Genomic DNA, 16,549 nt, shown 5'->3' with positions numbered 1-16,549 from the left:
AATTTCTTTACAAATGATTTTGAATTGTGATATCTGCTTTAATGATATTTAGAAACTATCATATATTTCACTATGAATCTATAAAGGGGGTCATATATGTAAAGAAAAATATACTCTATATAAGAAGTCAAATGCGGATGTAACTATGGATGCAAAATTGAAAGTAAAATTGGATGTTAAACTAGGAATTAATACAAAATGCAAACAATTGACATACAAAGTGTTTTAAATTAGAAGTGAAAAATTGTGCAATAGTTGACACAAAGAAGGGAACAAAACATGGCATACAAAAGGATATCAAATTGGGCAAAAACAAGGACACATAAATGGGCACCAAATTAGATGCAAAAAAAGTCAACAACTAGATGTAAAATAAGATGCAAAGTTGAGCGTTAAAAAGAAACAAAAAACGTTACAAATTAATATGCCAAATGATGATGCAAATAATGGTGTAAATTTGGGATGCAAACTTGGGTGCAAAAAAGGAAAAAAAAAAAGATGTAAGAAAAGACATAAAACAAGATGCAAAATGGGGCTGAAAAAAGGTGAAACCAAGGATGCCATATTGGATGTAAAAAATGATTCCTAATCACATGCAAATTTAGGCTCGAACTCAGACACAAAATTATATGCAAATGTGGACACAAAATGAGGCAAAAAAAGATGCAAATTTGGATGGTGAAAACGATGTAAAACTAGACACCAAAAAAATGCAAAATTGGATGAAAAAGTCGGTGTAAATAATGGTGCAACATTGGACACAAGTAGATACAAAAAAATGGTGCAAAAAGGGGCATAAAATAGCTTAAAATTGGATGCAAAACTTGGTGCAAAAACAAATACAAAAGTAGACGTAAAAAATGGCTCTAAATTGAATGTACCATTAGACACAAAATAAGATGCAAAGGTGGACACAACACATGACTCAACATAAGATGCAAATATAAATGCAAATTTCGATGCTCAAAATGATGTAACATTAGATGCAAGAGATGATGTTAAAAATGCTGCAAAATTGGATGAAACAAATGACGCAAAATATGGTGCAAAATGAGATGGGAAAAATGGAGACAAATCAAACGTAAATGTGGATGTAAAAAATGGTCCAAAAAAAATGCAAAAATGGGCACAAAAATGGATGCAAAATTTGGTGCTAAATCAAATTCAACACATGGTGCAAAGATAGGCACCAAAGCTGGTGCAAAAATAGAAGCAAAAACTAGTGTAAGACTAGATACAAAACCTGGCGTACGACTAGATGCAAAAACTGACACAAAATGGATGCATAAAAAGACGTTAAATTGGATTCAAAATACAGTGTAAACTTGATGCAAATGATGGTGCAAAAATGGAAGCAAAGAATGACACAAAATAGGAAGCAAAAGAGAATGAAAAATAGATGCAAAAAATGACACAAAACTAGAAGCAAAACCTGTCATAAAATAAGATGCAAATCTTGGTTCAAAATTTGACGCAAAAAATGATGCATAGTTTGGTGTAAAAAATGATGCAAAATCTAGCGTGAAAAGGGATGCAAAATCAGGTGCAAAAAAAGACGCTTTAAAAATTGTACAATAGAGCCAGATTTAGCGCCAGGTTGCTCATCACAATTACAAAAAAAATGCACTAAAATCTGGCACTAAATCTGGCGCAAATCGCTGGTTTTGTTGTAGTGTATGTAGGAAAATCGAAGTTGCAAAAACGGGTGTGTGTTATTTGCAGTGCATATTTTTAGTGATAAAGGTAAGGATGTTGAGAATGCAGAAGTTATGAAGAGGTACCCGATCTTGCATTAGTTTCAGGATGTGTTTCTAGCAGAGATTTCATGGATGTCACCTCATAGAGGAGTGGAGTTCTATATTGAGTTGGTACCATGGGAAGCACCAACATCAAAGGGAGCATACAGCATGAGCACACTAGAGTTATTATAATTGAAGTTGTAGTTGAAGGAAATGCTTGACAAAGGATACATCAGGCCAAGTGTATCACCTTGGGGTACGACATTGTTGTTTTTTAATAAGAAAGATGATACTCTCGAGCTATGCATTGACTACATGAAGTTGAACAAGGTGACCATCAATAACATGTATCAGTTGTTGAGGATTCATGAATTGTTCGACCAATTGAAAGGAGCAACAGTGTTCTCGAAGATTGACTTGATATCCAGATATCATCACTTACGCATTAAAGAAGAAGACATCTACAAGACTGATTTATGTACCAGGTATGGTCATTGTGAGCTTTTTGTAGTTACTTTTGGTTCGAGTAATGCTCTAGCTACTTTCATGTTCTTGATGAATAGTGTGTTTCACCCTTATCTGGAAAAGTTTGTCATTGTGTTCATTGATGATATATTGATATGTTCTAAGAATGAGGAAGAGCATGTCAAACAGTTAGCAACAGTGTTAGGATTGCTAAGAGAGAATCAATTGTATGCCAAGATTAGAAAATGCAGTTTCTTTCAAACAGAGGTTGACTACTCGGGGCTTGTTTTTTCCAATGATGACATAACAGTGGATTTGGAAATATAAGAGTGATGATGGAGTGGTCGCCAATTTGTTATGCAGAATCTATGACTGCTGGCATAAGTATTTTCCCTAGGCCTAGTGGACTAACCTAGAACAACAGAAAGACAAAGGGACTAATTTTTTCCTTAAATTAAATAGATAACGAGATGAATCCTACTTGGAATTTGTCATATGCTTCTATCATTCCTTGTCTTGAATGCTCCAATCCTAACTTCAATTGTTATTATTAGAACTTACATAGTCAGATAACACAAGCCATCAATCCATGGAATATATGTAGCATTGTATAATCACTTTATTCAATAGATCAACATGGTACTGAAATATATGAGACCATAACATCATATATAGGAAAACAAAGAACTCTTTGCATTAATAGAAATGGAGTGAGTTACAAAAATAAAAAAGGTGTTGATCCTGTAAAAGAGCTCCTCCAAGTTGACTTGTCATTTCCTTGTCACAAAGTGCACCTCTAATCACCCTAATGAATGTAAAGGTATCTCCCACATCATCAACATAAGGGTAGAATCACTCCCCAAAATCGAACAACAACCAACCAAATCCTTGTGGAATGAGGTAAATATATAGGAAGGAGAGGTAGCTCATGAATTCTTATCCACTTACCAATCTAGGCTTGAGATCAAAATGTGATGGGAGGATAGCTCAAGGGATAAGATGGTGATTTCTCCAAGGTGGAATCAGATAGGATTCGAATGTTTATCCAAGGTAAATGGTTGAAACAACCTCTAGAAGCTTCTAGAAGACGAAGCTTCAGATTTTTTTTTATTTTTTTTCTCGAATTTCTAGAATCAACGCACCCCCACAGTTATGCAGGGTGCACTGCATAACACCTTGAGAGAAGGAGAGACTGCACTGCAACACAGTTATGCAAGGTTCCCTGGTCCTTAAAATCACTGAAATGAAGGAGTTAAGGGCAAAAACTCAGGGATTAGGGAGATTCATGCTTAGGGCTTTGTGAAAGGATGATGACAATATGTTGAAGGATGTGAATTGATCCTGTTTGAAGGCATATTGAACATAAATGACAAAATGGCCTATAACTCTAGGTATGGGCATTTTGAGATTGTTGTAGTTGTATTTGGTTTGACTAATACTCCAACGATGTTCATGTGCTTGGTGAATAGTGCGTTTCATCCTTAGCTGGCGAAGTTTATCATTGTGTTCATTGATGATATATTGATATATTCTAAGAATGAAGAAGAGCATGTTGAACACTTAGCAACGGTGTTGAAATTTCTAAGAGAGCATCAATTGTATGCCAAGCTTAGTAAATACAGTTTATTTCATACCAAAGTACATTGGTTGGGACATGTTGTTTCGAAGGCAAGGTGAGAAATTTGAATGGACCGAGGAATGTGCAGCAAGTTTTGAGCAATTAAAGCAGTTGTTGACAAACATTCCAATTCTAAAGATTGAAAATCCAGATAAGGAGTTTGTAGTGTGTACGGATGCTTGCAAGAGAGGACTTGGTGGAGTCTTAATGTAGGAAGGAAAGGTAGTGTGATATGAGTCACAAAAGTTGAATGAGAATAAGCTTAATTATTTGACACATGATCTTGAGTTGGTAGCGATTAGCCATGCATTGAAGATGTGGAGGCACTATCTTCCTGCCAGGAGGTTTGTATTAATGAGCGATCATAGTGGAGTGCGGTATCTGTTTGACCAACTGAATCTGAATTTCAGGCAAGCTAGATGCTTGGCCATGATTAATGAGTGTGAATTTAAGATCCGATACATTAAGGGATAGGAAAACAAGGTTGCAGATGCTCTTAGTAGGAGAGTGTAGGTGAACCATATAGCAACTATAGGTTATTGTGGGACAGATTTATAGGATCAGATCTCATAGGTTGACAGGTATGTGGATCTTAGGCACAAGTTACAACAGGGTACAGGTAATTAGGATGTTGACTATCTTTTCACAGCGGGTGGTTTGGTCAGATTTAGGGACATGATCTATGTTCTAAATGATAGTGAGCTCAAGAATACTATCTTGCGAGAATTCCATGCAAAACCCTATGCAGGGCACCCAGGATACCTGAAGACTTTGACAACAGTGAAAAAGTTCTATTATTGGTTGAATCTAAAGAAGGAAGTGGAAGAGTTTGTGGCTAGATGCTTGGATTGTCAACAGGTAAAAGCAGAATGTAAGCACCCAGGTGGATTACTATAGTCGATTCCAATTCTAGAGTGGAAATGGGAGGTCATTTCCATGGATTTCATCCCATGTTTTCCAAGGAAATATAAACAACATTATTCTATCATGGTCGTGGTGGATAGGTTCAAAATTATAATTAACTTTTACAAATTTACATTTAGATGAAGCTTATGAAAAACTACCCTATTTATCATAGAGGAGTTTTCTTCACGCTGAAAATGAAATTATAAAAACTTTATATGAATTTGTTATTTTAAGAGAGAGAACTAACTTGGAGGGAAAATAACAATAACAATAATATTTTATAGTTTATAGTTTTGACTATATTTTGTATATATTTTAATTTAATGTAATATATAAATTTATATCATAAAACACTTATTTATAAAAACTCAAATTATAAAAACTTTATATTAATTCATAAATACAATTAACTTGGAAGGAAAATAACAATAACATATATATATATATATATATATATATATATATATATATATATATATATATATATATATAAAATGTAATATCGAAATTTATATCATAAAATATTTATTTATTAATAATAGGTTGGAAAAGTAAAAAATATAATTCTTAAAATTAGTATTTGATATAAATTTTAGTTTTTATCTTTAATTATTAATAAGAATATTTTATAGATAATTATTAACAATTAAATTAAAATTTTCATTTTTTTATTTTGAAACAAAAATATCTCTCCATATAAATATTATTAATTATTACTAAATAAAATCCATTTTAATATTTAAAAAACAATTAAAAGTAGAACATGCTCTTAATAATATTAAAATATTGTTTGCACTTAATATTTATATAATTAAAATAATTTATTAAAATAATTTATCAATTTAATATATTTATAAATATGATTACATTGATTGAATTGAGGCTTCTGTCATCCATAATAGTTGAAAGAATAACTTCGGGGTTGTCGACGGGTTTCGAACCAACAAGTGTGGTTCATCGTCAGGACAAGTGTGGCTCATCGTCAGGACAACTTGTCCTGACGATGAACCACACTTGTTGGTTCGAAACGCGTAGACAAATGTTTGTCTACATGTGATTTACACCGAAGTTATTCTTTCAATGATTACATTGATTTGATAATACATTTTTTAATATAATAATATTTACTCTACCATTTTTCCTCCTTAGTAAAAATAAAGAGAGTGCACTCCAATTTGCCTATTTTAAATGGAATCATAGTACACATTGTACTAGGTTGATTCACTAAGCATAGTACATAGTGTACTATATTGATTTACTGATGTATTTTTGTATATAAAAGAATTTACTCTCAACACTGTAATAAAATTTGCTATTTCTTTATTTAATTTTTAATATTACCTATCTATGCATATTAAAGATAGAAAAAGATAAAAATATTTAAAGATTAGAAATCAAAATATACGATTAATCAAATTAATTATAATTTAGTAATGAAAAGAAAATTATATAGATGATAATATTTAGTTGATCTTAATTTCGTTTAGTTATTATTTTTCAACATTTAGTTTTTTTCATTCTGTCAGAAATCTAGTTGGCAACATAGTACATAGTGTACTATGTTGATTCACTAAACATAGTACATAGTGTACTATATTGATTCACTAATGTATTTTTGTATATAATAAAATTTACTCCCCATTTCTTAAAGCTGTAATAAAATTTGCACTTTCTTTTTTCAATTTTTAATATTACCCATGTATACATATTAAAAATAGAAAAGATAAAAATATTTAAAGATTAGAAAAGAAAATATATGATTAATCAAATTAATTATAATTTATTAATGAAAAGAAAATTATATAGATGATAAAATTTATTTAATCATAATTTTGTTTAATTATTATTTTTCAATGTTTAGTTCTTTTCATTCGGCCACAAATCTAGTTGGCATTTCTGGGAAGAATAAAATTTAAACTTTGTAATCTACTCAATTCAAATACCCAAAAAAATTAAAAGTACATGAGTTGTTTAGGGAGGCCACAATTTTGCCTTGACAATTATTTTGTGTTGAATTTAGAGTTTTTGTTTTTCAAAATTTTGAGAATGAGAGTGCTTGAATTGTTTTCTTTTTTAATCGTAGCAATAGAGTCAAGACCATAAAAACAAACTACTGAAAATATATGATTAGTCAAATTAATTATAATTTATTAGTGAAAATAAAATTATATAGATGATAAAATTTATTTAATCATAATTTTGTTTAATTATTATTTTTAACATTTAGTTTTTTTCATTCTGTCAGAAATCTAGTTGACAACATAGTACATAGTGTACTATGTTGATTCACTAAACATAGTACATAGTGTACTATATTGATTCACTAATTTATTTTTGTACAAAATAAAATTTACTCCCCATTTCTTAACAGAGTAATAAAATTTTCTCTTTCTTTTTTCAATTTTTAATATCACCCATGTATACATATTAAAAATAGAAAAGATAAAACTAATTAAAGATTAGAAAGGAAAATATATGATTAATCAAATTAATTATAATTTATTAATGAAAAGAAAATTATATAGATGATAAAATTTATTTAATCATAATTTTGTTTAATTATTACTTTTTAACGTATAGTTTTTTTTCATTGTGTTAGAAATCTAGTTGGCATTTCTGGGAAGAATAAGTTTGAACTTTGTAATCTACCCAATTCAAATACCCCAAAAATTTAAAAGTACTTGTTTAGGCATAACACAATTTAGTCTTCGCAATTATTTTGTGTCTGAATTTAGTGTTTAACCCAATGACTAAAATTTGTATCCTTAAGGGTTAGCTCGAGCCAGATATTTTAATTATTAATTAATACTCTACCATTTCTATAGCTTAGTAAGAATAAAGAGTGCACTCAAATCTACCTATTCTAAAAGGAAACATAATACATAGTGTACTTTGTTTATTAAACATAGTACATAGTGTATTACACTGATTCACTAATGTATTTTTGTATATAATAAAATTTATTCCCCATTTCTTAACACTAGTAATAAAATTTACTCTTTTTTTTTTCAATTTTTAATATTACCCATATATAAAAACAGAAAAAATGAAAATATTTAAAAATTAGAAAGGAAAATATATGATTAATCAAATTAATTATAATTTATTAATAAAAAGAAAATTATATAGATGATAAAATTTATTTAATCATAATTTTGTTTAATTATTATTTTTCAATATTTTTGAACGTTTAATTATTTTTTTTTCATTCGGTGAGAAATCTAGTTGGCAACATAGTACATAGTGTACTCTATTACACTGCTTATGGCTGCTGTTTCTTTTCACTAAACACTATGTTGATTTGTTGATTCACTAAACATAGTACATAGTTTTTGTATATAATAAAATTTACTCCCTGTTTCTTTAAGGCTGTAATAAAATTTTCTCTTTCTTTTTTCGATTTTTAATATCTTCCTAAAATTTAACCAATTGCATGTGCGTCCACTTCGAATTCCAACCGATGAATGGGATCGACTTAATAAATGTTTGGGCGATCGGCCTTTTTACATAGTACATAGTGTACATATTAATTCATTAGTGTACTATATTTCGGGCGATCTGCCTTTTCACGGTTACCGGCTTTTCCCTCTCTTCCCATGGAATCGAACCCTTGGAGCTATTAATCCGCTTCAACCCCCTCCCCATTCTATGCGCTCACATCTCCGGCTTGTTGCTACCTTTGCTTAGTTTTTCTATTTGCCATCCATTTCTGAGATGGAGAATTGCGGGAGCTCTGCGGGAGGCGGGTTGTCACGCCCCCAATCTTTTTTTCTTTTATTGGCGGGGTGCGGCACCACCAACGCTCGCTTTTAACAAGATTACGTTGTGGACTACGCCTTAACCAAGATAACTAACCATAAACCGATATAAACTTCTTCTTAACCGATATGCATTAACTATTATCTTATCCACATAAATCTTTTAATCTTCGTTTCTCAACATAAACATTCAGAACAGCTTCATGTATAATGTATACCGAAACAATAATAACAACATACATATGAAACGGGAGGGGCAACTCCCAAGTGAGTCTACCCGCAATATTATTATGATAACAATTTTTAAAGATACAATGCAAGTGTGCCGGGCAAATCCACGGCCAGCACTTGAATCCTTTCAACTAGGCGTAAGAGCCTTTTAATATACACGTCCTTGCACCTTTATATGTGAACGTGTGCCCAACCGAACCACCTAGACGTCCACATAAATCTGCATCCAACTGTGTATATACCGAGACCATAAATCTGCGTTCATCACTGTACGCTCATACATCAACCCGTGAGCAACTTCCGCCAAAGCCTGCGTAATTTTCTCACTCCTCGAGTGTATGACCGACTGCACAAACCGCCTTATTCACGGCCTCCAACCGAGACAACTTCTGCCGGATATATATAATCCTCTGCGCTATTCCTGAACGTACCAAACGCTGATATAAATCTGCGCATTAACATATATCCGTCCTACTGTCTGAATCCATTAAACCAAAACCCGGCATGCATACAACTTCTGCGTTATTGGCTAAGCGTCCCAACACTTATACAAACCTGCACAGTTATATCGTATGCCTCTGTCCACGTGTTAATCTCCGGTAGTCCTGCCCCAGCTCATGGTCCCACTGAGGGAGAGGTGAGATCAGAGGTGCTTGATAGCCTTTTTCTGAAGATCTTCTCTGTTATTAACCTATCAAATCAGTCTGAACATGAAAATCCTTTTTAATCATCAAAAGCAACCTAAATAACAAAACAAGATTTAAATCTAAATAGCAGATTTTCTTCTAAGAATGCGGCAAAAACACATAAAAGTAAACAAAGGAGGTAATGGGCACTTTGGTTGGGCCCAACCCCAACAGCTACAGCCTCCTAAGAGAGATTATAGCTGGTGCAAAGCTGGATTCATCTTTATTGATCAAAAGAATAGTTACATTCCAAAAACTATCCACAAGGAAAAGCTTGAAAATGTGCTGAAATGCAGAGCTAACCTACTGCCAAAAAAATGACTAAAAATGACTAAAATCGAACTAAAAACTAGCTAACTTCTGCCAACCGAAATGAGGCCCTAAGCCCTCTTATTTATACAAATTGAGGACCCCAATAGTGCTCCTAAACTTTAGGAACTCGGCTGCCAAAACTTGTAGTTAACAACAACTTTACTAGCCCTTGCTCGGCTGCCCTTGTGATAATCGATTTGGTGGCCCTTGAACTCCAAGCTGATGGTGGAGAATTCGAGGTAAGGGCCCATAAATGGAGGGGACACCTTCCTACAATCATATCCTTGTTCTTCCACGAATTTGGCTGCCAAGTGCTCATTAAAACCTGTGATTTTGTCTCAAAATTGACCAAAAAACTGCACAAACCACCCATTAGACTTGTTGGCATAATGACTAACCCAATTCACTTTATTAGCATAAATATAATAAAAACATGCAATAAACTAATGAGAATGGTGGATTAAGTCGAATTCGGAGGCTGAATGAGCCCATATAATTATCCATTTTTGGGGCTTATCACTAAGCACACTCGTCATTCACATAGATGTTCTTGGCAAAAAACTCCTGCAAGAACGAAGATTCACCTTGGATGAATCACTTCTTGGTAATGGTGTTCAACAGTCAAGAAGATATACCAACCATACCATATAATTTCTTCTCAATTATTGACTAGTTTTATAGCAAAGGTTTCATCATCTTTTCAAAGGTATTTGACAAGGGGGAAATTGATGCTAAGTTAGCATCTTCGAAGGTTGATTATTCAAATATTTATCAAGTGAGTCTGAGCCACAACCTGAACCATTTATCTCAGCGTACAACCACAGATAACCATAGCCATATTTAAAGTTGTATCCAGAGACACATCAATGCTCCATGAGCATGTTTTTTTTATTAGTGGCATTCCTTAAACCATTACCTGTAGAAGATTTTGGTTAATGCTACAATTTTCGATAGGGATCACTTCCACTAGTAGAAGACTTCATCTTCTATCTAGATTAGGAATTGTTTTAGGAACTGCTTTGATAGTTCTAGAGTTTATGTATATCCTTTAACCACCACTGGTTGAGACCTCGAGTTCTCTTACCTTTGGGTTTGTTTGTGGTTTTCTCTTAGAATCCACCATTTCAGAGAGCTTATTCAACCATTTTTCTGTCATGCTTTTTTGCATTTTAGTTCTCTTCTTTAACTCTCATATACACCCCTTGACATTAAACAGGGGCAACGTTATCCACCTAATACGCCACGGTTCTAGTAAAAATTTAATACATGTCCAAGAAACCTGGAAACTGAATGAAATAGTTTCATTGTTGTATTTGTACAACAATTTACATCATTCTTAATATAGTTGAATTAATTTTCCAATATTGTGAGTACAAAAATTGAGACACCAAAAGAGGAGGACATCATCAACCCATAATTTAGTTTTAAAATGGTACATTAGCTCATATGTAGAAGAAACAACCTTAAATAAGCCCAAGAGAACCAATCATATGCCTTCGAAAGATCAATTTTGAGGATTGCCATTTGTTTTGATCATGTGGATACCTTGTTGAGCATATCCAATTGTTTCATGAATTAACCTACCTTAGAAAACCAAATTGTTGCAATATGCCTTCGAAAGATCAATTTTGAGGATTGCCATTTGTTTTGATCATGTGGATACCTTGTTGAGCATATGCAATTTCTTCATGAATTAACCTACCTTAGAAAACCAAATTGTTGGAGTAAAATCACCCTTGAGAGTAATGGTTTTAGTCTCAGAATGATCACCTACACCTTCGTAATAATTTTGTATAAACTGTTACAAAAGGGGATTAGCTAAAAGCCATTAAAATTGTTGGGATAATTTACCTTTGAGGTGAGGGAGATGAATTCAGAGTTAAAAATGCTAGGAATATGCCCAAGCTCACAAATATGCTCCACGACTTGAAGTTTATCCTCTGTGACCATAAAAAAATTAGAAAAAATTTTGTGGCCTAGTAGTTTTGTCTAGGATTTTCATTCTTTGCATAATGAGTAACCCAATAAGTTCATTTGTTTTCATATATTGAAATAGATCATTACTCTCCTCATAATCAAGTAGATTTCATAATAGGGCTAGAATCGAGACCATATCTCTAATATTTTCGTATTTTAGTTCGTCGAATAATTTTCCAAAATGGTAGACTTTATTCAAAATGGTTGACTCTAGTATCCCATGAAGAAATATAGAGTTAAAAATCACCATAATGTATAAGAATGAGTGACAATGGAAAATATAGTAAATATAGGTAAGATTCCTTCAATATTGAGTAAAATTTAATACATGGATAAAGATCTGTAGATTTAGAGATTTTAGTGAACGTTTTAGAGACATCAGCTACGCCTATCTTTAAGACCTAGGAATGGTAGAGAGCATATAAAGAATTAAAAACATCATCCAAAACCTAAATGGCCAACTGAAACTAAAAAAAATAATTTATATAAAAATATATTATATTACACCTTAAACTAAAAAAATAATTTATAAAAAACTATTATATGAAATATATAATAGTATTTATAAATGAATTAATACGTGAATAAATTAGTAAAATATAAACTATATATTATTAGATCTATAGAACTTAATATTACTATATAATACAATGATTATATATATAATAAACCTATAGTGTTTTCTAGGTTATGTTATAGTATATTAATAATATAATATATACTAATAGATATATTTTATATAAAAAAATATTGATATCTGAGTAGAAATTTAATATTATGCTAGTATATTAATTATATTATACATTAGATATTAGCAATAGGCATTGTTAAAAATATTATTTGGTGAAAACCTCTTTTAGAATGAAAAATTTGAAAAAAAATAAATATAAATCTCATCTATTTATAGATCTGAATGAATCTGTAATAGTTTTCTCTCTATATACACGTACACAATGTGTAATTTTTACACACAATGTATATTTCAACAATATTTACATTTTAATTTTTAATATTATATATAGGGCATAACTTAAAATTGTAAGTCCAAAAATTCTTTGTTGGATTTTAGGGAAAATTGACAAAAGAAATTACACTTAAAAAAGAACCAAAACATAAAATAATGAGATTTTTTTTAAATGATATGTTATATATGAATATTTGACATTAACATATTTTAAATAGTGTGTGCATTGAGATATTTTATGTGTGGACTACATTGTTGATATCAAAATGGTTTTTTGTTATTAATATATTTTTAGGTATATTTCAATATTGCTTAATCTTGTATATTAAAGTATTTATTGATAGGCCATATGAAATTTAATATTAATATGAACACTTTTAGATCTAATATATTAATTTTATATTAATAAGGGAATGAATTACACATATCTCTCTCATTGGAATTACGTGATATTTTTTATTTTACTTTTAACTTTGAGTTGTTTTATTTTTTATTTTATGTTTTTGACATTGAATATTTTACTATATACAATATTAAAATATTACATATACATACATACATACACACACACACACACACATATATATATATCCTATTTTGAAATGTTTTTGAAAAGTTACTAAAAGGTTTAAACATCTTACTCGCAATTTTATTTTTTTTACTTATAATTACTTTATCTCTTTTTAAAGTTGATATGAAATTATATTATGTCATATGGACAATAAAATATTCTATTTATTTGGTGGCTTATACTTTCAAAAAAAATTATATTATGTCATATGGACAATAAAATATTCTATTTATTTGGTGCAGGCTTATACTTTCAAAAAAATTAAATATGGAGGGCTAGGCTCAAAATTCCCCTTTAATGTCCTAGAGCCAAGCTAGAACCACTGCATTCTAGCCCTTATCAATATGTAACATCCCTCATCAAAAATTCATGTAATAAAGTTAATAAAGGAAAAATAATAACCAAGGTCATGGGACATGTAATCCAAGTTGAAGGTTGAGAAAAACATCATAGTGTGGGTGCTCATTTGGTTTATTATGGCTAGGGAAATTGGCAAAGGCAATGACAAAGGATTTGGAAAGGAAAAGTGGCATTAATTTTCATTTTATTTAATAAAATAAGGGAAATTAAGAGAAAAGGAAGGTGAGAGGTGAAAAGTTGCATGTGAGGAGGAAAATGAAGGAAAATAGTGGAAAAAGAAAAAAATAGAAGTCTCATTGATAAAAAAGCTTCGGAGGATCAATTCACAACCTTTAATTAGTTTAGTATCTGAGATATCTCTCTATTCTCTCTACACTCTCATACTCTCGGACACTTAGAACATTCTTGGAGCACTCTAGCATTGGAGGAAAGAAGGCAAAGGAAAGACAAGAAAGAAAAGGGAAGCAAAGATCAAGCAAGGAAGAGCGAGATTACTTGCAAGTATCGAGTTCCATGTATTGTTTCCTTGCTAGTTTTCACATGCATGGTACATGCATGTGTATTATGGTTCTCTTTCTATATTTGGCATGGGTTTTTTTAGGTGTGATAGTGGTTTTCAACATTGCCTTTCCATTTCTGGATAGCAATGGTGTAATTGGGTTCTCTTGTTTTGGTTGAGCTAGATTGCCCAATGGTTTTTGAAACTGAGTGGGGTGGCCTTGAGGGAGAAACACAAGGCCTAGGAATCCCTAGACCGGTGAAGGTGGGGTTATGATAAAGCCTGATTGTGTATGACCCTATTAGGTGTAGGAATCTTCAACTGGTGAATGGCGAGATATAAAATAAATCCTAGAGGGTGGAACCTCATTAGGCCTAGGAATCCTTGATTGGTGAATGGTGAGAAATATGGTAAATCCTAGCGGTGCAGACAAACAAATTCCTCATGGTTTAGGTGGAGAGATCAGGAGGCACCCATGCTTGTTTATGGTCTAGTGATCCAGTGGGATTGCATTAAAGCCTAGTTGTATTGACGATGGTTTTGGGCCTAGGAATCCCTTGGTGGATATACGGTAAAGGTCGATGAAGCCTTGATTGGTTATGTTGTTAGTCCCACATTCATGCTTGGAATATGGCATGGGGGTGATCAGTTGAAAGAAATATTTGGTTGTAAGAGCCCTCCCTTGTGTACTACGTTATTGTAAACCTAAGCTAAGTTAAAGCTAGGTATGATATTCTCCCTTGTGTGTTAAAGGTTGTAGACCTAAGCTGAGGAAATCTAGGTTTGATACCCTCCTTTGTGGGTTAAACTATTTTACACCTAAGTTGAGGAAAGCTAGGTGATATGTAATAAGCAAATGTATTATTAATTAATAAAATAAATCACTTGGAGGGTGGAGCACCAAGAGAGAGGAGATGCTTGCCAAATCCCATGAGGAATGGGATAGAGATGAATATTTCATGATAAGCTTCTAGATGTGATTCTAGATAAGCTTGGATGGATTGGATATCCATCAGATGGATGGGAGATAAAGATCCATTGAACATAAAAGCTTTGTGGGAGATAAAGGAAAGATTTTATGTGGAAAAGTGTCGTGGGAGGTAAAGACGAGATTTTCCGGATAAGACCTAGGAAAATGGAAAAATCCATAAAGCGGGATGTCGCTAATGGTAGCTAAATCATGAAAGAGGGTATTAAATACCCCGTGCATTGGTCAATTGAGGATAGTTGATCCTTGGCAAGATCTTTGACTTAGGGGGAATCAGAGGTGATTCATGGATGGGTGGTGGTGCTCCTCCCTCTAAGTGAGATTTAGTTTTTCATTTATATGGAATGCTCGTATGTTGATTCTTACTCTCTCTGTGGTATTCATTCAATTGTTTTTATGAGAAGAGTTCTTACATTTCCTCTTCATGAGAATGTTTGATGAAAATTGTATGCTTATGACAATCTGATGTGATTCCCTTGGTTGATATGTGTTCCTTACCTGTTATGCGATAAAATCATTTAGAAAAGATATGAGAATGGTTAAAACTTATCTCTTCTATGAGAAGGATGGTTGTATTCTAGTGTAAAGATAGTTGTTACATTAACATCAAGTGGTAACTCTAGCACATAGTGGTCGCTGCATGCAGATAAGATGGAAAAGTGCCTTTAATGGAATAGTCTATGATGGTTAAAGGATTTATGGTATGAATACTCAGTAAGGTTGATCTTCATTACTTCTATTGTTTAAGAGTAATCCTTATGATGAAAATGATGGATTCTTATCATGCATACGTATTATGATGTAGCAATAGAACCTATTAAGTGGATCAAAATGTAATTAGTTGATTGAATTATAAATTCTGACAACTGGATCTAAATGCCCTTATTATGGTCTTGCTTAGGGATGGTGTAGGTATTTTTGCATGTGCATAATAGGTAAGACAATAGTAGCTTTGATTATGCCTGAAGTAAGATGCATATCCATGCTATTGAATATAGATGTAGGGAAATGTTTTACGCAACGTTGCATAGAATAATGCATTAAAGTAGTTGTAAGGGTTGCATATCAGGAGCATGTGATATTACATCCAGGGTATAAGGTTCTCTACCTTGATATTACACTGTGGTTATGATTCTTGGTTTAATGGACTCGTGATGATTGTGAAATCTTAATGGCAATCACCACAAAAATTTCAAATTTATAAGGCCTAGATGCTATTTTCCAGGTCGGCAAAAGAGGTACGTTACGAATGGTATTGGAGCGTCAAGTTCAAACCTTTTTCCCTGGAAGCCAATCCGCGTCCGCAGAATATGACAAAATAAAGGTAATAATTGTTACCATACAAATCTTATTAAAGGGTTATAATTGCATGTCCATTAGTATAATGGGTCAAAACAATATGCACGTAACATTCCATTTGGATTTGTATTAATAGTCGTGGAAAGAATGTTTGAAACTAGGACCTCATTGAAACC

This window comes from Pinus tabuliformis, chromosome 4_1, assembly GCF_031772625.1.
Source record: "Pinus tabuliformis cultivar Carrire ecotype Pingquan chromosome 4_1, CPIR1, whole genome shotgun sequence".
NCBI classification, from domain to species: Eukaryota; Viridiplantae; Streptophyta; class Pinopsida; order Pinales; family Pinaceae; genus Pinus; species Pinus tabuliformis.
This window is presented reverse-complemented; position numbering follows the sequence as displayed.